The sequence below is a fragment of the Myzus persicae genome, unplaced genomic scaffold, assembly GCF_001856785.1.
Source record: "Myzus persicae strain clone G006 unplaced genomic scaffold, MPER_G0061.0, whole genome shotgun sequence".
NCBI lineage: Eukaryota > Metazoa > Arthropoda > Insecta > Hemiptera > Aphididae > Myzus > Myzus persicae.
The window spans coordinates 205,604-229,439 of record NW_019102844.1 but is presented as its reverse complement, the minus strand read 5'-3'; the positions used below and the strand labels follow the sequence as shown (position 1 = coordinate 229,439).

General features: G+C 30.7%; 1 long non-coding RNA gene across 1 annotated transcript; it reads right to left on the bottom strand.

Annotated features, from left to right (window-relative positions):
* Nucleotides 1-17,119: 17,119 nt before the first annotated feature.
* LOC111033233 lies at nt 17,120-19,673 on the bottom strand. Its single transcript, XR_002604388.1, has 3 exons — nt 19,357-19,673; nt 18,483-18,683; nt 17,120-17,441 (listed from the first exon to the last, which is right to left on the bottom strand). It is a non-coding gene; the product is annotated as an uncharacterized LOC111033233 (long non-coding RNA).
* Between the last annotated feature and the right edge of the window lie 4,163 nt (nt 19,674-23,836).

Here is a 23,836-nt window from a genome sequence, read left to right as displayed (position 1 = left end):
TCTTAAATAAATATGTAAGATGAGTAAACCAATTACAAGCATATAGGTAACTTGGGCGTAGAAAATCAAACACCATTAAAAGATATTACACAACATAAAATTATTTTAATAAACCAACATTCCGTACCAATCACGTCTTGATTAAAATACAAAAACAATGCACTATTACCATAGCAATCAATATTAACATTCTTCTCCATCTATATACTAAAACAGTCCCGAACATTATGGTCATAAATAAATAAGACGAAAGGGAAAAAATGTCCATGCAGATTACACCAATACATTATGAATCATAATCACGGAATACATTTCCAACAAAAAAAGCTTACATACATGGAACAAAAAATTACACACTATAAAAGTGTGAATTGTACAAAATAATAATGTAAAATATTAAGTCCCCCGTAATATTAATCACATGTCTTGACTTACACTCCAATGCAATATTATGCACTCTAAAAATGTATAACCCTCAAGTCTTCAACAAAACAACGTAACTGCAGGCCTCCACTGCTTATCAAAAGACGACATGAAACAGACTGAGAACCGGGCATCTTACACATTGCTGCTTCATGAAACTTGAAGAACCTACCCAATGTACCACCTGTGGAGAGGCTATAACTCTCAAACACGTCCTCCCCGCAATTATGCTGACATCAGAACCTCATTAAATATACCTGATATAACTATACGAAGCATTTGGGCCTGAACAAAATCTCAATTTTTCTAAAAACAACCAAATTTTATAACCTTATATAACAGGGGTGGCCACAACGAGGCTCTTAAATCAATTTCGTGAGGCTCTTGAACCAAACTTAGACTAAAATTAATAAATATAAAATTTCATTAGAACCTTAAGATAGTGGTTTTTATTGCCGTCGGTTTCGTTATCATTTCAGTCGTTATTAGGTATAGATCGTCACGGCAGCGACGGCGACGGAGCTTTTAATATGTGTAGGTAGTTAGCCAAAAATAATCACAGTGTTTCGACCGCGCCAGAGTTCCTCCGTTTTACGAACATTGCTGTACAATGTGGCTCACCCCGAATTAACTTTAGAAATTTTCGGCTCCCAAAATTAAGGTTAGTGGCCACCCCTGTTATATAATGTTATAATTTGTCTGTTTTTTCTTTTTCTACGTTGTATGCACTAAGATCAATCATATTTTAATATTGTAAAATTCTATTCAGAGTGTAATAGTCATATTGTAAATATGTGAGTTAAAACCGTAGTTGTTGAGGCTTTAAAGTAATAATAATAACAAAAAAAAAAAAACAACGTAACACCTTACGCATTACCTCTACACTACATCCCCTTATAGTGCTGATTGTGCGGAGACAGACGACAATAATATTCCAAAACACAAGACAAGCAACCGTAGACACGAGGATCACGGGGCAAATGCGAACAATCAGTTCTAACGTGACGCAACCACAATTAAGTGGGGATAAGACATTCACTAATCTTTATAAAGACAACGCACAAACAACAATGACGCAGTGTGTGACATTTTATACAATTGACACGGTCCACAATATGTTCACGTCACTTGCAATATTACAGATCTCGTGCGGCACCGTTCACTTAATCTTTTCACTGAACTGTCTAAACTTAATTTTTTCTTCCTCCCTATGATAGTACGTAACTATGACGTTGGTTGAACTTGCATGAACTTTTATTGGTACATCAATTGTATTCGTTAGTCGCGAAAAACTCACATGTTCTTTATTGCACTGCCCAAACAGTGCTTCAATAATACACCGGCACACTCGTGATAATTCCTAAACCACGATATCTCGGTATCACACTTTCGACGACGATTAAATCCATTAAAAAACAACATACCTTTTATCAAACATGTTTCGAACCTTAAAAACTATTACAACTTCATTTTAGGTGCTATCTGAAAGTTTATGTTGTCTCTCCTGGACTTTGACATCTCATGGTGTACTTGCAAGTTTATGTTCTGGAATGCGGGAACAGAGTTATTAATTTGATATTTTTCACTTGAGACTTCCTAAGAGAATTAAAGTTCAAACACATGAGCGAATAAAATCTATAAGATAAATAAAACACATTAACTCACAAAAATAACAAACAGATAACTAAATAACTCAAAGAACACACATATAGGTACATCTTGCAATGTATACCGGATGATTATTTTATTATTGAACACTCGCTATTTCACAAACTATAAATGTTGTTGAAAAAAAATCCTACGCGGTTTCTAGCCGTTAAAAACTTTTAAAAAAATGTATTTATCATCAACAATTTTTACTTTTTTTTTTTCACTTTTTTGAATGACCACATAGGTACAGTTTTAATTTCAAATTCCAACGGAGAGCGCTATTTTTTAGTATTTTGGTACATAAAAATCGAATTTAAGATGAGTATTTTATGATTTATAAGTATTTAAAGTTATGAGTGGAGTGGAGTGGTACGTGATTATCCCTCAAAATGTTGGTTCACTACTCCTCTCATCTAAACTATAAATACTTGTAAGTTATAACTCATAAACTACTAGTCCTAAATTTAATTTTTATGTACCAAAATGATTAGAAAAATATTCTACTTTGGCATTTTAAATTAAAACTGTATGTTGTAATTCAAAAAAGGAAAAATTATAAGGATAAAAAATATTTAAAAACATGACTTTTGTCATTATTCAGCTACAAAAATAATGAGCTATTAGTAAATAATGAATAGTGCATTTAATTGTGATAGGATATTTTTATCGAAATTATAAACTAATAATAACGCCCATCGACCCCCCCACATCAACCTGAGACGTTTTCGTTCCAACAAGGTCGTTTGATACAACAGTTATATAATTATTGTAAGTTTATGACTGTAGACTTTACGGTATAATAAACTACTTTTTTTTCATACAGAAATATTTCAAGAAATATGTTTTACGACATTTTAAAATCCTATGTATATGTAGGTATGCAACTTATGTGGCCCACACATGTGTTGATAGTTTGCTGCGTCGAATTATATTGGGTACTCAATTTTAAACATATACCTCAAGTGTTTGAAATTGTGTGTTATTATGCAATCGTTACGCGTGTAGGTACTTCCGTTAACTATAAAACACAATAAATACCGTTTATCAAAATAATAACTAAAATAAATCCATGCTGTAAAATATTGTACAACTCTTAATTATATAATTATATATGAATAGGTACCTATTTTAGCTCTGCAAATACTTAAAACAATCAATAAAAACATATAATAAATAAATAATCGACAATTATCCGCACAGATTAACTCTTTTGTGAATAGACCTTCATACAACCACTACTGCAGATAGTACGCAATAATAATAATATGACTAATTAAAAAAGTGTGTCTGTGCTTAAACAGCGAGTGTAAATACCTATCGTACTATTTTATGTGTATAATAATTCGTACTTACCGCATCTTTTAGTATAGTAGAATAAATTTATTTGGCACTCATACCTTCTTTCCACTTAATGTTATTATTGGTATTAGACAAACAATATTGAATAGTGTCTGTGAGTTTTTTTCATTTGATAATTTAACATAATATAACAAAAAAAAAAAAAATTATGATTTAAACCACCTATATAGGTGCACAATGTTATCATGACTCGTGATATCCTTGATCGGAGAATCCACCCTTTATATTATGTGGTATGGAATTTCACTATTGGTTCAATGCAAAGCTTACATAATTACGTACTGCATGCAACAACAACAGTAATACGTCAGCTGGTATGAATTTTTTTTTTTAGCTTTTACGGTCAGTAACTGCCACAGCTCGACAGTATTATTCCATTACACGATTATACAATTTCACTACAGTTTACCGCAATATTAAATTCGAAACGAAAATAATAATTATTAAGACAGTAATGAAGTGGTGTTAAAAATGCATGCGGATCGAAGACTCATTAAAATGTACGGGTTACAGATAACATATTAAAAGTATTATACATTTAGTCAATGATGTAAGACTAAAATCATCGAACTATGAAATACGCGGTCTGTTTGCTGAGAACAATTAAATAGATTTTCATAAATATCAAGGTATACAACATATATAGTGTTATATAAATGTAGAACTGTACTAGTCACATATAGAGGATGGACATATGGGCATTTTGTATAGATTGTGGGCCATACATTGAGAGTTTGTCTCTATAAGGACGGCGAGAAAAGAAAGTAGGCGGGGGACTTAATAAGGTTTTGATTTCGGCGAGGAAGCTAGATATTGTCTCGGAATTTTCGTTTGATTTTTGAGCTGCAGCTATGTTATAGCGTACGCTGTGGGCCAGCAGAAGGTGTATCGTTGTGACGACGAGTGCGACACTCTCGATTTTGAGCATCAGCAGAGCCTTATTTACAATTTTTGGGTCCTGAGTCAACCATAATATCTTACGGCCCCCCTACCCAACCAAAAAATAGATCCACTTTTTTCATTTTTCTTAGTACATTCTTAGTTATAATTATTTACGGTTAACGGGTTAAGTCATGGCTGTCTATCTATACAACCGTGGTTACGCTGAAGTAATATAATTAATTATACTCTATGCTAGGCGTTTGGCACTTATCCTCTATCGTTGCACTGCTAAGTTCGCAAGGGTCGAGTACTCGAGTCACAGTACAAATTCTTTCAAAAAAAAAAAATGTATTGATGCAATACTACACCGAGTTACGGAGGTGCCCGGCCGCCCCCTAAATGAGATCATATTTGGCCCTCGGGGCAAATCCCCATTGCTCCCCCCCTAAATACGGCCCTAAGGATCAGCAATAATGTTTGCCTTGGTTTTTTATTCGAGTAGGACACCCTCTGTAGGAGGCTGTACTGGATGAGCATCTGCAGATTAGACTTAGATCGGTAAATATAATATAGTATCTCGTACAATTTAGTAGGTAACCTATAAGTAGGTTCATATATTTAGTTATACTCGTTTGTTCAAACAAATTTTGATATTTTAATTTTAAGAACGTATATTTTTTAAGACAATTTTAGTGCAATAAATGTTTTCTCTCTCGGACTCGGACGCAGCACACATAAACCGCATTTGCATAAAACTGTTTTTATTTATTTTTTATTTTTTGATCAACCAGAGGGTAAAATCGATGATTGCAAAAATTACAGATGATAATTTGGCTCTGAGTTATAACACATAACGGGTTCCCGTTTCAAAAAAACGTAATTTTTCAAACTGTTCACGATTTTGCCAACTGATGACTGCACATATTCATTCCCATTCCATGCTGTCGACACGTGATTGCCTGAAGAAATGTGTCGGTGTTCTTTTAAATGGTATAATATGCAAAGTAAGTTATGAGCATTGGACTGATATATAAAACATTCTAAACATCATTTTAGTGTTCTACAAATATTTAGTAAATTTAATTTAATATTAAATTGTTTTGACAAAATATTTGGACAAATCGTTATGCCATACCCTCTCAATAGTAACAAATATTATTATCTATAATTTTCGTAATGAGTGATTATTACACGCACTAAAATTATTCAAAATCATAAAAAAAAATGACTTAGCTCGTGTGTGAGAAAACAAACAATGCCCAGACATCCTCTTAATTACCTACGTAACCAAATGTGGAGGATCAGTAAGTTCTTGATTCCTATTACGTAAACTTTAGAATACAGAAATTTACAGCGACTCGTACCCTTAAGCTTATGTAATCTGAACTAAGAACTTATATAGGTACTGTTTATTGTACCTCCACATTTCGTTGAATAGGTAATTAAGGGGATTAGTCGCTCTAAATTGAGTCCAATTTTAATTTTAATTTTTGTACATTTTGGCGTAAATATTTTTTATGCACACGTAAGTTAGGTCTTAGGATGTTTTTGTGAAATCTACATTTTCCTACAATTTTCTCGGACTTGGAACATGGAATATAATTGTTTAATATTGATAGTACTTACTTTCGTATGGTTAAAGTCATATTATGTGTAAATTGGGCGTATTGCCATTTGCCAACATTGTCGTGTAGTGTAATTTTTCTAAAAAGGTGTCAATCTAAGCATGATACACAGCAGGAATTAAGTAAATTAGTTTTGATTAATTTTGAGAAGTAAAAGTTTCAATAACAGCATTATGTAACTTAGAATGTATGACATGGCTTTGTGAACATATTGTTACCGTCATATTTTTTTTTTTTTTAACTATTATTAAGTTTCAATTAGGTTTCATATATGGTGCCTAATATAAAATGTTAATAAGTTAAATGTTTATAAGTCAATAGACTTATCAACCAATGTTAACGAATCACTATGATAATAGTCATAAATTATTTATATATAATATATAATTCATATTTTAATATAATATCGCTTAAGTGGACGCCATACCCTCATGCTTTGTCTCGGTCTTGCAAAACATGACACAGCTAGCACGTCAGCACATTTTACGTTCTGAATAATATTAATTTAACTCCGTTGTGTGTTTAATCCTAGAGCGAATAATTGAATTGTAATCAAATTTAGTAGTAATTAATAAGAATATTATATAGTAGGTTTTTTATATTTAAATTTTAATGTGAGTTACGTGTATTTTATGATGTACAAATAATTTACTATTTTAAAACGCTCATCATAAATCGCTTTAAAATTTAAATGTAAAAATACCTACGCGTCATCGACTATATAATATTCTGACTACTAAATTTGATCATAGGTCAATATTCACTCTAAGACACATAACGGATTTATAATTACTCAGAACGTGCTGTGTTATGTGTTTGTAAGATCGAGACAAAGCATGAGGGCATGGCGTTCTCTTAATTTATAACACATCCTCTTGGCTGTCATGTAATAGTATTTGATACAATAAATCAACTTTTGAAACTGTTATCCTACGGTAAGCTTATGACTAGAAAACTTTTGGGTATAATATACAATTTTTTAAATTTTTTTCTCGACAAAATTGAAATGGTTCAAGAAAATAAATTTCATGAAATTTCAAAATATCATAATATAATAACATATATAATCTACATCACTCTTTCCCAAACTGGGGGTGGGGGGCGTGTACGCATTGCCGGGGAAGAGCAAGCAGTTATTACGAAGTACAATTTTTATTGATTAAATTATTTTTCACTCGATATTTTCCAAATTTTTCGAACAAAAGTTGGCAACATATGTTAAAAAGTTGTCCATTCAGTACTAACGTAGACAGTAGACACATTGCCAGATATAATTCAAGAACAGGCAATCGAAATGAAGAACGATTCACGAGCAAAAATTGATCTTAACTTTTAACAGTGGTATAGCTCTTTGGAAGAGTTTCGGGTAAAATACCAACCCATTTATCCTGAAATGTTCAAGCTTTAAATGTTCTCGTACAATTTTCATCCATTTATTTATGTGAATCTGGGTTCTCCACCATGGCAGTTATAAAAAACAAACATAGAAATGGTTTAGATGTCGCATCTGACTTAAAGTGTTCTCTATAAAATATTGAGCCGAACATAAAAAAACTGTCCAAAGAAAAGTGATGCCAGCATTAACATTAATTATTAATTTTATTGTGTATTTTTTTATTTATTACAATAATATTTCACCTTAATTGATTTTTACATTTTATTATTTACTACCTATTATTTATATTTCATAATTATTTTTTTTTTTTTTTTTTTTTAATTGATCCTGAGCCCGGCAACTGAGGCCATTAGCTATTAGTAGGTACTGTAGGTTTTTTTGTATTGATGGTTTGTAGGTTTTTGGAACGGTAGGGGGAACACGTGTGTGTTTGTTTTGGCAGAATTTCGAATGGGGCACCCGTAGGTTTCTGCCATGCCCCGGGGGTGGGGGATGGCAGCACTTGTTCTCCGGTCACCGCGAATTGTCCGGAGAAAAATGCCGCCCGGTGGCCGAGGATCGAACCGCGACCGGCTGCGTCGCAGCTGAAGAGTCAGACCACTCGGTCACCTCGTCCCCTCATAATTATTATAATCAATAAAAAAGTTGTCATTCTGAATATTATATAGATATAGTTTATATGTAAAGTACACCAAAACAGGTGATCGAATTTTACAATTTATAGGAGGGGGCTCGAGATTTTCGAAAATCTACAAAGGGGGTCGTAGAATAGGAGAGGTCGGGAACCACTGCTCTACATCGTAGATTGTTATACTGGCGGCTATTAGTGAATACAAATTGCGTCGTAAATTTTTTACTTATCTTTAAATTGTTTTGCTAACTGGAAATGAACATTATGTCCCGTGATGAAATTTACCTCCGATTCGAATATACCCGAGACTCGAAAATATACTTAGTTCATTTATAACTGTGGATCTTTTTGGTGGATGCAATTTTAAATAAATGCATGTGTATTTAGCCCTATTATCTGCAGATGACTAACGGTAGGCTGCGTAGATATAAAAACATAAACTCTACTAAATCATTTGAACTCAAATTATTTAAATATATATTTATTTTTAGTGACAACATCTACAGTAAGGTACCTCCATCTGATTGTACAACAAAGTGTAAAGCGAGCCCGTCCATATTATTATAGAATATAATAATAACGCGCTTCAGTGGTAATGAATGTTGAGCTTTAGTTGTATGTGTTTGTATGTTCACAGTTCGTTTTTCCACTGTAAACATTTTTGTTCCAGGTGGAATATCTCGCTCATTGTCCACCTATTTTCGGGTCATACAAAAATATTTACCGTGTAAACATCAAACATTTTTTTTCGGTTTGTTTAAACTTAACTAACAAATAAATATTTACAATATTTTCATTTTTTTCTTTTTTTCATTCATTAATTTCGCCTTATTATATTAATATGATATATTTTCATGAATCGTAGTATGAAATAAGTATACGGAACCGGCCGATATCGCAGATAGTCCTTCTATTTTCCCGTCAAACTCCCCAATCGTAGTTATCGATAATTTATTCAAAACTTAAAGATTCAGCTGCAGCCTCAGCAGTGGGTGTTCAATTGGAAATTGACAAAGGTGGGCATTAACTAGTTAAAAAGTTTAAGTTAAGTTAAAAAGTTTTTTTTTTTAAACTTTTAAACTTAACTAGTTAGTTTGTTTTCTAATTAACTTATGAACTTAACTAGTTTAATTTACAGTTGATATAACTTAGCTATTCTCAGTTGATTTAAAAAAAAAACCAATAAGTTAAAAAAATTTTGAAATTTTTTGTTTATACGCAAATATTACTATATATCAGTATAAAATAAAAATAATCCAATACTATAATAACACAAACATTTCTGTACTTTTTCTTGATAACATAATTTTGTGTATACTAATATATTTATTTTATAGTTTAATTTAATAAATAATAAAAAATTAAAAGGGTATACAGTGCACATTATTATAAAAGTTAAATCAAATTGATTTATAATTTATAAATTAGAAACTAGAATGACACATTCACTCTTTATGTGATTTACTTAAAAAAAAAATAGATTAACTTTTTTCAAACTGAGTTAAGTTAACTTTTTTTTTCTATATTAACTTTTAACTTATCGAGTTAAGCTTATAATTTGTTAACTGTTAACTTTTAACTTATCGATCTTTTGTCCTCTTAACTTAACTTAACTTGAGTTAATTATTTTCATTAACTTGCTCACCTTTGGAAATTGAAACACCGAAATCCTTTACAGGCGTAACTGCTTATTGTTTATTGTTCATTAATATTATTCATTTTTATGTTCACTGCGGGCCAGCTACATATAGGAGATCAATCATTGTCCACTATTTCGTAATATAAGTAATGTGGCTACGTTACTAGCCACATAAGTAATTTCCGTTTCCCAGCCCATATTATTATTATAATATGCCATAACACAATTGATGAGTCGATATGTACTACAAGTGTCGTTATTTGGCGGTCAATTATTATATTATACAATTATAACCAATTTATATATAGTCGCGATTTAAGAATTATAAAATTTAATATTCCAAAAATGTTGCTATGATTTGCAGTACAATTTGTAAATCACTCGTCGTACGCGTAACACGCGTCGTCTTCGTTTTTCGTCAAGTTTTTGGTTTCGATTAAAACATTCTTAATTTTTTCTAAATACAAATATTTGAAAATGGATTGTGACGTATCGTCACTATAATATCTAGAACGAAAGAAAGAACAACGCGCGATGGAATAAAAGTATTATACATTTTATAGATTTAAAATAAAAATATTACTTCACTAAATGCGTGCTCACGGAGGCAGCCACATTATATACTAAAAATAATATTATTATGCTGCTGCTTCTATCCCGTCGGATTTTTATATCATAATATGTTCATAATTTTAATTACTCGGATGGTCGGATAACCTAAAAGTTTGCCTTTTGAAAATCGTACATACCAAGAATTCTAAATATTATGTTCAAAACATATGCGTATGATGCTTACGGTTATTATATTATTTCGTAAGCACCCGAGGGTCGGGCATATTATTATTATTATTATTATAATCATCTGTCAAAATAATAAAAAGTTTTGCTTTCGAAACGTTACATTTGTTGTAATGCTCGCAAAGTTTGGTATTATGCGTAATCGAATTCCCGAATAGATTACTACTACAACAGTTGTACTTATCAATCCGATTTTGACTGAAGTGTGCAGTTGTCATGGAACGCCGAGGACAATGCAGTAAATTTGATTTCGTAAACAAGACAGGCATAATAATATGTTTGTTGAGTTTCACAATGACAATATTAATGTGTGTTTTTTCGTGTTTTTCATATTTAAAGTTTTTATGTACTCGTAGTTCAATATTGAATATTTTGAACATACAATAATTCATGTTACTTGTACAAAGAACCACTTTTCGATTGCTGGAAGTGAAAATTAAAATTAAAATTGAATCGGTGATTAATAAATAGCATAAAGTGCGTGTAATTGCAGCAGTCTAGTGTGAATAACTGTGACCAATTTTTTTTTTTAATTTAATGCTTTTGAGAATATATACCAATACGACACCTTCATGATTTAAAATATAAATTTTATATTTATTTATTATTTTACGATACATGTTTGATAAAAATTGTTAATGATCAATTTTTTTCCTCTGTTTTGAACAAAACTAGGCAAGTTAATGATATTTTTTAACTCAGTTAAGTTAAGATTTAACATACTAGAAATTCGACTTTGATTAATTATTTTTTCGTATTTAAATTAGGAGGTTGTGCCCTCTGCTCGTTTCGCTCAAAAATCATTTTTTTTTGTCAATATTTCCCCCCCCCCCCCCTTATAGATGGCTTAGACTTTAGAGGGTTCCCACTTTTGCATCTTGATATCTGATATCTGTATTTTTAAATATTTAAAAATTGAATACTCAAGACTTATAAAAATAATATTGAACTTAGGGTTTTAATTAATAATTAATAATAACATGAATTTCTTCATTATTTTGTTGACATGGTACCTAATTATTAAATTATATTATGTGGAAAATTAAATGTACAAACAATTAAAGCTTTTAGATGGTTTGAAATAAATGGTGTTTACATCGAAAATAAATTTGTTTTTTCTCGAACATGTCTGTCTAGTGGTAACAAGAAAAAGTTGAGGAATAAAACATTTTTAGTCTTGCATTATATGATATCGTTGACAGTGATTTTATTGTATTAATGTAGTATATTGTTACTTAATCATTTTAAAATAAACGTAACTTGGATTTGGTTGAAAGTAACTCGTCATTTATTAACAATTAATATCAATAAAAATCGATCGAGTTAAAAGTCGATAATCAATAGAAATAAAACGCATAAAGCCATAAAGTTATAAGAAATTTAACGATAAATGTATCTATATTATATTATAGAAAATCATACAACTAATCCAAATGCCATTTGTGGTAGCGACGAAATGACACATTGTTCCTTCTTAAAGACACACTAGTAGGCCAATAAAATTAACATATCAGATACCTAACGTTTATCAATAGGGATTGGTACATTTTGTCCCAGATGAACTTTTATCGGTTAATTGCGTCCCGGAAAAAAAGGTTAGTCCTTTCACCTCTTATTCTTAATATCTAATCATTTTTTTTTAATTGGAATTCGAATTTTATAACAATGGTAAAAATTGTATGAAACAAGTTGTTTATAATGACGTAACCACAAAAAGTTGTATTATTGTAATTGTTTACGAAAATATTAAACGTTGAAAAAATATGTATTTTTTTCCGACATGACCTTATATATTGCTACACGACGGGCTGTTTCAAAAATATGTGCCTAAAACTGTGGTCAGGCTTATAGTCCGGCTCCACCTGTGCCCAGCATATTTTATTGGTCTAAGACATAATAATATATTATACGATCATGTATATTATTATGCGTACAATAAAACGTCTCGCTGTACACGCAATAATTAATAATACATCGTCATCTCCTCAAAAGTTCTCTATAAAGTCTGTCCAAATAATGCATTATGGAAAATAGACGCCTGCAAATTCAATAGTGCGAACACTCGGAGAATATTGTAGACCAAGATTTATAATCAAAGACGTGCCAAAACTTTGTGCGGTACACGGAAACGGACTTACATGCACGCTGTAATGGTGCAGGCAACGGCGGCGGCGATCTCCAACTCCTCCCGAAATACCGTCGAACAACTACAATAATTGCGATCCGTCATAACTCACAATAAGTATTAGGTAATATTGTTTAATATGCGAGCTACACAGTGTTGTCGTAAACATATGTCGCTCGACTATTAGACGAAATCCGTAGAAGTCACCGCGTCGAGTTGTGTTGCAAATTCAATTTTCCACATTGGTTCTCGCCCGACTAAATTTGCTAATGGGTGTCCATACACAGTTACCAGTAACCATGTACCCGCCACAATAATGCGTGATTAACGTTGTACCCTTATTGTATAGTTTATAGTATTCAAACGTTTCACCGACGATTTCGAACGTCACCTGTTGTTGTGTCCTCCAGATAAAATATTATTTGTTGCATTATTTGCCTCCGATCGTACACTTGACGTCGTATCGCTGAAATCAAAAAAAAAAAAAAAAAACGTGTGTAATAATAATTGATATTGTAACAACAGGCAATAATATGATGTACGGCCGGCATAACCCAACAGAAACATGGCAGAAACCTACGGGTGTCCAATAAGAATTCTGCCAGACACAAACACACACGTGATAAGACCTACCGTTTCTGCCCTCTGCAAACCAACAAAAACCTACAAAACAGCTAATGATCATATAGGCGTAGGGCTTAAGATCAATTAAAACAAATCAAAAAATATTTGATGCCAAAGATGGGCAAGGTGGTCGTTTTTTTCAACCAGTTAAAGTTCAGTCGTTTTTCTGTAAGACCTAGCTAAGTTCGAATACAAGGTGGTTATGTTAGGTTTCTTAAATTTAAATATTTTAAATTTCTAACTTAGTTCGTTAGAAGTTACTTCGGTGAAAATAATAATTTTAATTTTACTTTGAGTTTGTGTAGAAGTTAGTTTTTTATAGTTTAAAACCCGGTATTTTGTTCAAAATATATTAAGTATTAGATAAACCGATTACTCTCGGTGTCCCGGTATCTTACTTAAGTTATTAGTGATCCATTTGATCAAATTCCTCAACTTTTAAGTGATTAGGTAAGTAATAACTATTACAACTCTTATTCAAACGAATTGGAATATCAGTCATTGGGACACGGAGAGTATAACGAAATAAGATGTTTATATTATTTATCATAATAATATGATACTATATTCATATAATATGTACATCTTCTGGACATCATAATTATAGTCATCAACTTGCATTGCAAGAAGTCAGTGTATCGAGTATAAATAATTATTGTTCACTGATATCATGACGAGAAAAATGTTTTTTTATCTTACATTTGAAAATAACATATTTTTAATAACTCAACCCTTAGAGAAGAGCAACGTGGTCTCCGACCGCATCTATCAACAGTTGCCTGCAACCCGACCTTCTCCGACTACACACCTTCGACGTTTTTAATTGTAGATCGCAAGTGGACGATATTATTTGTAACGATTTTGAAAAAGCGTTCGATCGAGCAACACAAATCAAAGTAGGTATTCTACGCGCAACTGTTTTTGGCGACCCGCTCCACCCGTCGTTTAGCACTTAGCTCTTTTCTCTCGGAAAGAAATCAATGTAATACTATTCACGGTGTCACGCCGACATCTCTGTAGCTTCTACTGGCTCCCCTCGAGGAGGTCACCTCTGTTGTTTTCAATATTGCAAGCTATATAATATTACGTCGTGTGCGTTTGTCGGCTGCATTTTCCGACGACGTGAAATCGTTCTTTCGCGTCGACTCTACTGCAGAGATCGTGCTAAACTTCAATTTGATATCGACTCACTCGTGTCGTGGGCCGAAAACCTTGGATTACCCTTTAACATTCACAAACGCTATTCCGTGAAATATATTAGACACCTCATATTATGTCCTATACGCATTTCAAATATAGAACAGGTGTGTCACCATATATTGTGCAGTTATATGGCAACGATGTATGCGCAATCACGACGCATGTGTATCCCGCTGGACGACATTCCAAAGTTTACAGTGACTCATATAATAACTTATGATAATGTGCCGTAAACGAAAAAAAAGTTTGGGAACCACTACCCTAGAGTAAATAAATATATTTGCAATGGTGCCTAGGTGGGTCCACATTTTTGTAAAGTATTATCTGTAACGAAATAATTAATTTCAAAATGTTTTTGAAATCTAAGTGGTTTCTTATATTATACGATATACTATATACATACCAACTACATATTAAAATGTAAGTGTTTTTTATTATAATTTGATTAAACGAACGTCTTAATATGATAACAATATGCATTAATTAATAACGGAATAGTTGTTGAAGAACCCACCGTCAACTTTTTAAGGGTTTTAAATTCCACTCTAATATTAATTTCACGATTATTATTCGAAGCAGAATACTTTCTACAAAGTTTTATAATGTTTAAACACCGAATATTGTGTAAGCAGTGTTTTCACAAAATAAGCTTTTAACAATTAGATGAGCGTATTTTACATCACATATTATTTTAATGGGTGCTTAGACGTACCCGCAATATTTTCGCCAAGGGTACCCGCAAAATATATTTAATGTTTACGAATATCAAGTGCGCATAGTCAGAAATAATGTTATTTCAGCTGTGTTTGTTTAGTATTATTATTGCAAGCTTGAAGTGAAAAGTGTTTTTAATTTGATTGTTTTGAAAAATGTTTGTTACGAAATGAAAAATATTTATTAATTATAGGCTGTTATACCTATTACCTGTTATACGCGATATACCTAGCTAAATATTATTATTAATTTATTACTTTAGGTACTCGAGAAAAGTACGTATGCACGTCAGTGTACATTATAGACGACCGGAGTGAATAGGTACTCAAATGAATATTTTACTTTGATTTTAATTAAAATGATAACATCGAACTCGACTGGATGGTTGTAGACCGTCGAATAATACTAAAATTCAATCGTAGAGAGATAATTATTTAAAAAACAATACCTAGGCAACTGTAAGAAACATAACGAAATGTAAATATACGCGTTTATTTTTAAATTGAACAATTCTATTTACAATAATACTTCGCAGCGATTACCTCGATTTACATTCTGACAAAACGTTATTATAATAAAATTATTGTATTCGAGCAGTTGATTAAGTATTTAAGTTTTAAATTTAAAAAAAAAATGTGTTGGATGTGTTTACGGGACGCTGTCGCCTATGAAGTATCATCCACTCCTAAAATTAGAATGCTATTTTAATGAAATGTGACCGTTTTTAAATCATGTTTTGGAAATCCGCGATGACATACCGCATTTTAGTTTACAGTAAATAGGACGATTATGGTTTAGGTTATAATAATTTCTATTGTATCATTGATATTTGTGAATTCTCGTGAATGATGTTATTACCTATCTATTGTATTAGGATGCCAAAAAAAAGCAAAATATAGCACTAAGTTCAGACTAAAAACATTTTAAAAAAAGGGAAAAGCTATAATAATCTACGAATTGTATGATAAAAATGATATAAAAGTGTAAGACAATATTATTGTTGTGTCCTTGTACATTGCCTATATTTATTTGAATGCAAAATATATATATTACCTCCTCGATATGTTGACGGACTTTTTATAACACACGACCCAAGTATTAAATTGTTATCATAACTTTATCATATTCGTCCAAACCACATTTTTATGACATTACGTATTCAAACATATTTATATGTCTGTGTAGGTGGCATAGACAATAATAATCCAATAATCCTTTGCGTGATTCATTATCGTCAACATTGTCAGTTTTAATACCATTATCGAGTGTTAAGTACAATGAAAAATTATATTACTTCCGTATAGTAACTGTAAAAATATATTATAATAGACGCTATAAAAATATTGACATCATGTATATAATATAGGTAGCGAAATAATAGTTCGCAATAACTACAATACTTGATCATCAATCGGTATTGAATAATTATTAAAAAAAAGTGTATTTAGAACATTGATAAATATCTTGTTGATATATCATACAAATAATTGATTCAAGAAGATTAGACATTGTTTTTGTAAATTTGAATTTTGCACAAGAATGGTCATTAACGAGTTAAAAAGTATTTTAAATTTCAACTTTTTAACAAAATTATATAGTTACTTTTGAGTTTTGTAAATTTAACTGCTAACACTAAACTTCGTTGTTTTTCACTTAGCGGTATACCGACGAATCCAATTTTAATTTGAATGTGTTGAATCGTGTTATTATGTTTTCCATTTTATGTAATTACGTACATTTCAATCGATTTTGTTTAGATATCAAAATATATTTCAGGTAATATTTGATCTGAATATTAGTTTTTTGCTAATAAAAACGCTTTATATTTTTCAGTTGATAGAAAAAATAAAGTAGAGTAAAAGCAGCGTTACCTAAGAGGTTAACCCAACCTAACGAAACAATAAATAAACATTTAAATTGAACTTAATACACATTTAAATAAAAAAAAATTATGTATTAATTTTAATTTTATGTAAGTTATTCAAAAATAAAATTACCTTTTAACCACTTCTTATTAATGAATTTTAACTATAACTTGACCAAGTAAAAGAAAAATGCATTACTGTCTCAGCTTTGAATATGAAACGTAACAATGCATTTGATAACTGATTTTTGTTACATATTACATAATTATATAAAATATTTTTCTGGAATAACGTCATAGAATTAAATCAATTTTAATCCCATACTTGTTTTATACAGTGTGGGGTCTTCTTCGCTTGAAAAATGCAGACTTCGCAAAATATGATTTATTTGTATAAATTAATTGATTTTTTTTCGAGGGAGGGGAGATTGTTTGAGCCGCTGTACGTGACTTAGAAAAGACGCGCTTACTAAAATATGAAATCGAGTACAACGCTGTGGGACTCAAAAACCTGCCAAAAAAAAAAAAAAAATTAAAAAAAATAAACAGCTGTTTTTGCTAAATACTTCGGGTATATTTTATAATTGATTCGACGCGTAACGATAATAATACGTTACTATAGCGGGGACCCTAAGTATATTGACATAAATAAATTTAATTATGTGAAGTAACATCGAAAAAACATTATGTAAACGAGACGTGTATCTCAGTGACTCGTAATTATTATAATTTAAAACGTTCGAGAGTGCACAGAGCAACTGTGTACAAAGTTTCTCCAAAGACAGCGAGTGTCGCGATGTTCGAAGGCAACGACGGGATGTCGGTTTAAAAATATTATAACGCAGGATGGATTTTAAATATTATTGTTTGCCTTACGGTTGTAAATATTTTATTTAAAAAAAAAATTTAAAAAAAATGGTCGCTCGCTCTTATTTCCTTAACGATCTTAGATTCTGACAAAGCGGAAAGTATATCGTTGTTGAGTTTAATTGGTAGGTATCCTGACATAACAGTAACGGCTGTATGATTTTTACGTTCTGTGTTCATAATAGTGTATCTCAAAAATAATATGAATAATATTATAAAAAAAAAATCCTGCGGTTTGAAATGAAGTCATTTCAAATAATAATAATAACAAATAAAACGACAAACATAATAATACGGGATTTCGCTTTGAAAAATTGTGATGAGATCGACCCAGAGGTGGATTTTAAGCAGCGTAACATTTTATCGTGCTTAAGAATCCGCGTGCGTTGTCTCCGTCTTTGCAATTAATGCACAACATTAGCAAACTTTACGTTAACAATAAACCATTTTACTCTGTTCAAACTTAAAGCGAACTGAACTACGATGTAATTTAAAGGTAACATAATTGTTTAATGCGTCCCGGAAGGTTTTATAAATGTTATTATTTCTAAGTGGGTTTTGATCGTTTTAAAATTTTGCAAAATAACATGACGTGCAGTGTCAAAATGGTCGCAGCTATTGCTTCTTAGTAAAAAAAAAAACACCAACAAAAGCCTCCCAAATGTTCTACGTATAGTAATCTTACTTGTAAACCGCATACCCGGTCGATTTACGATAATTGTATAAATATACATAGCGAAATGTTTTATTGTGATAGTACGATTTTCCGTGTTGTGCATATTTTGTGAGACGGAGACAAAACATGCGTGTTGATGTGCCACAGATTTACGTCACACGTCCTTGCGCATTGTGACGTAGGTACCTCCGTATGGTTTTGAATTTTTACCTAGGCATTTAAAATTAATTTAATAATCATTAGTCGACTTTGCCGATTTTTTTCTTTGCAATGTCCCACAACAATTGGTAGAAAAATACGTAAAAACAATTATTTTAAGCCCCATCACTATACAGGAGCCTAATATGCATTTTTATTTTGTAACTATTTACTTCTTTTGAAACTGTTTCACTGGCTCTAGTCGATTTGCCCTAAATTATATTATATAGTATGTGTAATTTTCACTAACGTTTTTTTGAAAATCGGTTGTCGTTTGCCCCATTTCAAGTAGTAAAAAATTAGCAACAAAATCAAAATTGAATATTCTTTTGATAGTTCGTAGTCGATATAGATAGTACACGATATCGCGGTATGAGCAGATGCTAATTATAACATAGAACGTTCCATTTTAGATTTTCAACAGTCACTAGCCCACACAGTTCTACGATATTTCAGTATTGACTTTTAACTTGAGCGTACTGTAGAAAGATCTATCGGTTTACTTTGATGAAAATTACAATTCATATTTTTGGTTGTCGTCTATTTCCCCGAAAACCTAACCTAACCCAAAATATATATATAACAGCTAGCTGTAGTTTTGTCTAAATATACAAACATAAAATATGCGCCGTCGAGTGACACGATTCGCTCCCACCAATTTTCAATATTATCATATTTTACTTACATGTTTTAGACGAAGGTTTTTTACAATTTTTCTTTAAATAAATCGTGTCACCCGACACCAAATCATTCGAACGGATATCGTCCGTGCAAACGAATCACATAAGTTTACGACGCACTCCGAAAACATATATTTTATTTGTTACACAATAATATGTCTATTTTCTATCTGGCCATAGCGCACATAATATGCTAGGTACTTGAACAAAACTACTAAGGTCTTAAAATGATAAGCACATATGACAGCAACATATTATTATTATATACCACGAATAACGCTTGTGTGATACAACTGTTAGCTTTCAATACGTTTTATATGTTCCGAGTGAACCAGAACGTTTTTACAATTGTTTTTTTTTTTTTTTACCATCTCCTTAAAATAGAATTAGGCACAGTGTTGTAAAAATACGGTATTTTATTTTCTGTTTGGATAATACCAAATCATACCACGGCAAAGAGCGTCGATGTACTCTAAGTTATTGAAAATTAAACACAGGTTAAAAAACTATTGTACATAGGTACTATGTGGCCAATTTTAAAACGGCTTAATAATTCCAGAAAAGATTTAAAAAACCACGATACCTAATACAGAAACTATTTTAGAGTAAACTAATATTTAAAGTCGCATTCTATACGCCAATACCAGTCCTGATATACCTGCTTATAGTGACTAAAACAATTTGAATTCAAAATAATGTAATTAGTTACAACGATTTACAGTACATCATGTTCTTAAATATTAAATTAAATTTCTAATAATAATATAAACTATTTTTTTCCATATGACAGTGTAAAATCATTTTATACCATGTACGTACAGTTCCTTGCAGTGTAATAGAATTGTATATACCACTCTATAACACAAACTCACAACTGTGGTAATAGGTAATATAGGTATTTCATATTTCATATTATGTAATCAATGTAATGATATAAAATTGTTTCAGTGATTCCAGAGGTTATTTCGTTTTACAGGACTCGATAAAATACTAGAAACAATAAACAGTTCGGTTATATATATATGTATAGGAACACATAATCAAATTAATTTCCGTCTTCACTTCTATACTTAGGTAGTCTGAGTTCCATAAAAGTGTTTATTGACAAAGAAGAAGCTTCGGATATTGTTTAGCGAACATCTTTTTAAGCAGTTTTATTAAATTAATGTTAGTGCATGGAGGAGAAATGATTAATGAAAGATTCCAATTAATTAAAGATAAAAGTTTATTTTGTACTGTCAGCTTTTTAGTGTGCAAGTACACTTGGATGTTGCTACTAAAAAATTATTTCTGAGAATTCATGTGACCGTTGAACATTTTTTAAAGTGTACCTATAAAGTAATGAAAATTGAATAAAAACATTTAATAAAAAAAAAAAAAAAAATAGTTGCCATGTAAATATGTAATATATAGATTATCTATATATTACATATTTATAGCAAGTAGATAATCAATATTGAATAGTTTTAGTTTTTTACTGTTAACCAATCATACAAACTTTAGAAATAAAGAATTATCTGATTTTAGTTAAATATAAGACCAGAAAACTGCATTACCTACTTATTAACTATATTCAGTATAGTAATACATATTATATGAGATTATGCACTCTATCCATTGAGGATATTATTATTACTTTTTTTTAAATTTTCATCTACTTTTGGCTGTTGCGAACTAAGTAAGCGGATTAGCTATAACCAATTATAAAAGCTTTTAAAAAAGTAAAAAATTACAAAAGTTGAAGATGTACAAATATTATCCTGCACCTACTCTGTATCTTAAGGATTAAATGTCTGAATTTATTATCGGACTAGACAAAATAAAAATAATACAATTTTATTTTATTGCCAATTAATTTTCATAGCACCCTCCTTCCCCCCTCTCCATCTCAAAATGATAAAATCTTACTAATGAAACTGCATAGATCCATTAAATTAGGTAATAAAATGGTAATCTATCCAAAAAAATCAGATTGAAAACACATTATAAATTAGGAAATCAATAGTATTTTCACCAAGCATGCTCTCGCCAATTTTCACTTTAGTTATAAGTGTATTCTAATTCTTGACATTTTTAAATATACTTAAAGACCATTTATTTTCAACTTATTGGAACTTTTCATACTACCTACTTAAGGAGTTTATTGTGTTGATATAAACTTTTACTTTGCGGGTGAAAACCTTTGTTTACTGTAACTTATTTAGCCGACAATTATTTTTAAGAAAATGTCTACGCACTGTGTGTTTTTTCTCTCTGGCCGTGCGCAACATGTACAAAACGCATTTACGCAGAATCTTTTTTTTTATGTTTTTGTATAATATAAGATTAAAATTCTTTATTAAAAAATCGATAGAGAATAATATTTTTTAGGTAATGATATATCGATTTGCCTAAATATTGTCTCAAAACAATTTAAACACCATTTAAATGTACAGTTTAAAGTTTTATATTTAGAAAGCGATTACGAAGTCAAATAATAATAAAATATAAAACCGATATTTCAAACCATCAAAAATGTTATCCTTTAAAATTTTCGTAATAAAAGATTTTACTCTAACGTTACTCAAAAATCATAAAAAAATCATTTTAGGTGAAAACTAAAATTTCATGTTAGCAAATAATAATGTAAGTAAATACGCACTGACATCATCTTCAAATTCTCATTTAAAAAACAAAAGTTTGTACAAAGTACTGCAGAAATCTCCTTAAATAGAACAAAAACATTCAAGAATTTTAATACACGGTCTTTAAGTGTATTTGAAAATTTTTAATTAAATGAAAAATGGGGGTTAGCATGCAAAGTGAATCACTCTGGGCTAGCTCTGCAATGACTGCATGTAATGAGGAAATAAAAAAATAAAAAAAATATGTAGTATTCATGTTTAGCGAGGTGAGAGTAATATTGTTCAAAGAAATATCAATTTAAAAATTAAATAACTTAAAACTTAGCACATAACTATAAATACATTTTTAGTTGCGTTTTGGATATCATGTATCTGTGATAAATGGATAATTTAATATAGATATGCCATAACGAGGTTTTCAATTTTGTTTTTCCTTCGATTGGTATTCATTTTGTGAAACTATAATTCTTGGTTTTATATTTTGCGCCAGTAGAGGTGCATTTAGCTGAAAATAATTTTTAAATAATAAAATAATAATTTAGAAAGGTACATATTAAGTATTTTTCGTTTTGAAAACATTATTTTCTCTCTCGCCCATAATATTATGTAGTTTTTAGTTGTGTCGTAAAGACTTCTTACGCCGGACTGCAGTAATTAAATCTAACGTTTCGCAGGACAACTACCTACGGGGTGATAACAATTAGTAAGGAGGATAATTAAATAAATAAATAGGTACCTTCTTAAAAATGATCTTGAACATATTTTATAATAACTAGTATAAATAAATTTACTATTAACAATAAAATGCTTACGGCCCCCGCCAATTGGGAGTGATAATAATAATAATAATAATAATAATATAATAAAACTGTACAGTTTGCTCCGCGTATTCAGAGTAATGCTCAGGTAGAATAAAATCAATAAAAAGTTCTATGACGTAGATACTGGATGAAAATAGCTCAACAGAACTTTGCTATAGATGTATAATAATATCAACAAATTTAAATGTTGCATAGTACCGAGAACGATACACCTTCAAGCCTGACGTTCAAAAACTTCTGATGTGTAAACATCTTTATATTATAGATACGCCCCCCCCCTCCCACACACAAATTGTAAGGCTGCGCAGTAATACATTTCGTGTAAACCAACGGAAAACGCTTTACATGCAATGAAAGCGAGTTGAGAATGGCTTGTAATATTTTAAGCTTAATACATATTTACGGTAATTAATACTTGGTATTTTTAATTTTAGAGCACAAATTATTGGAAATCTGGATTGATTTTCAATCTTTTCGACAGAGCATAGATTTTGTTGCAACATAATATTGTGATATTTAACAGAAAATTAACAAACAAAATGTAAAAGATCTAAAATGTTTATCAATACTTTGAATTACCATTGTGTACCTACCTATATACAAATAAAGGAATAGTATTAGATGAGTAAAATGATTCTAATTTTCTACGATTCATATTTCTAAGACGATTACAAAAATCATTTGAGGATTAATCGTCGTCATTATACTGTGTGTCAATACCAAATGTTGTCATGATTTGAATGCTAAACAAAAATTGTGAGTGTGTACGTTCGATATATATTTTTTTTATTACCACAAGAACAAGTTATGCGGAATATACTTTTATAATAAATTGATTCCAAAACCGAAAAAAAACGAGGAAAATAATTCTTAACCCAACCGCAAAAACCATTTTTGATTTTTTTTCGTGTGTAGAACTCTTTAGTCTTAATCCATGACAGAGGCAGACAAACTATTCGCTCATAATCGTTTTCCATCGAATATAAGTACTATACAAATTAATTCATTGAATTCAAACATTGAACACATTATTATTATAA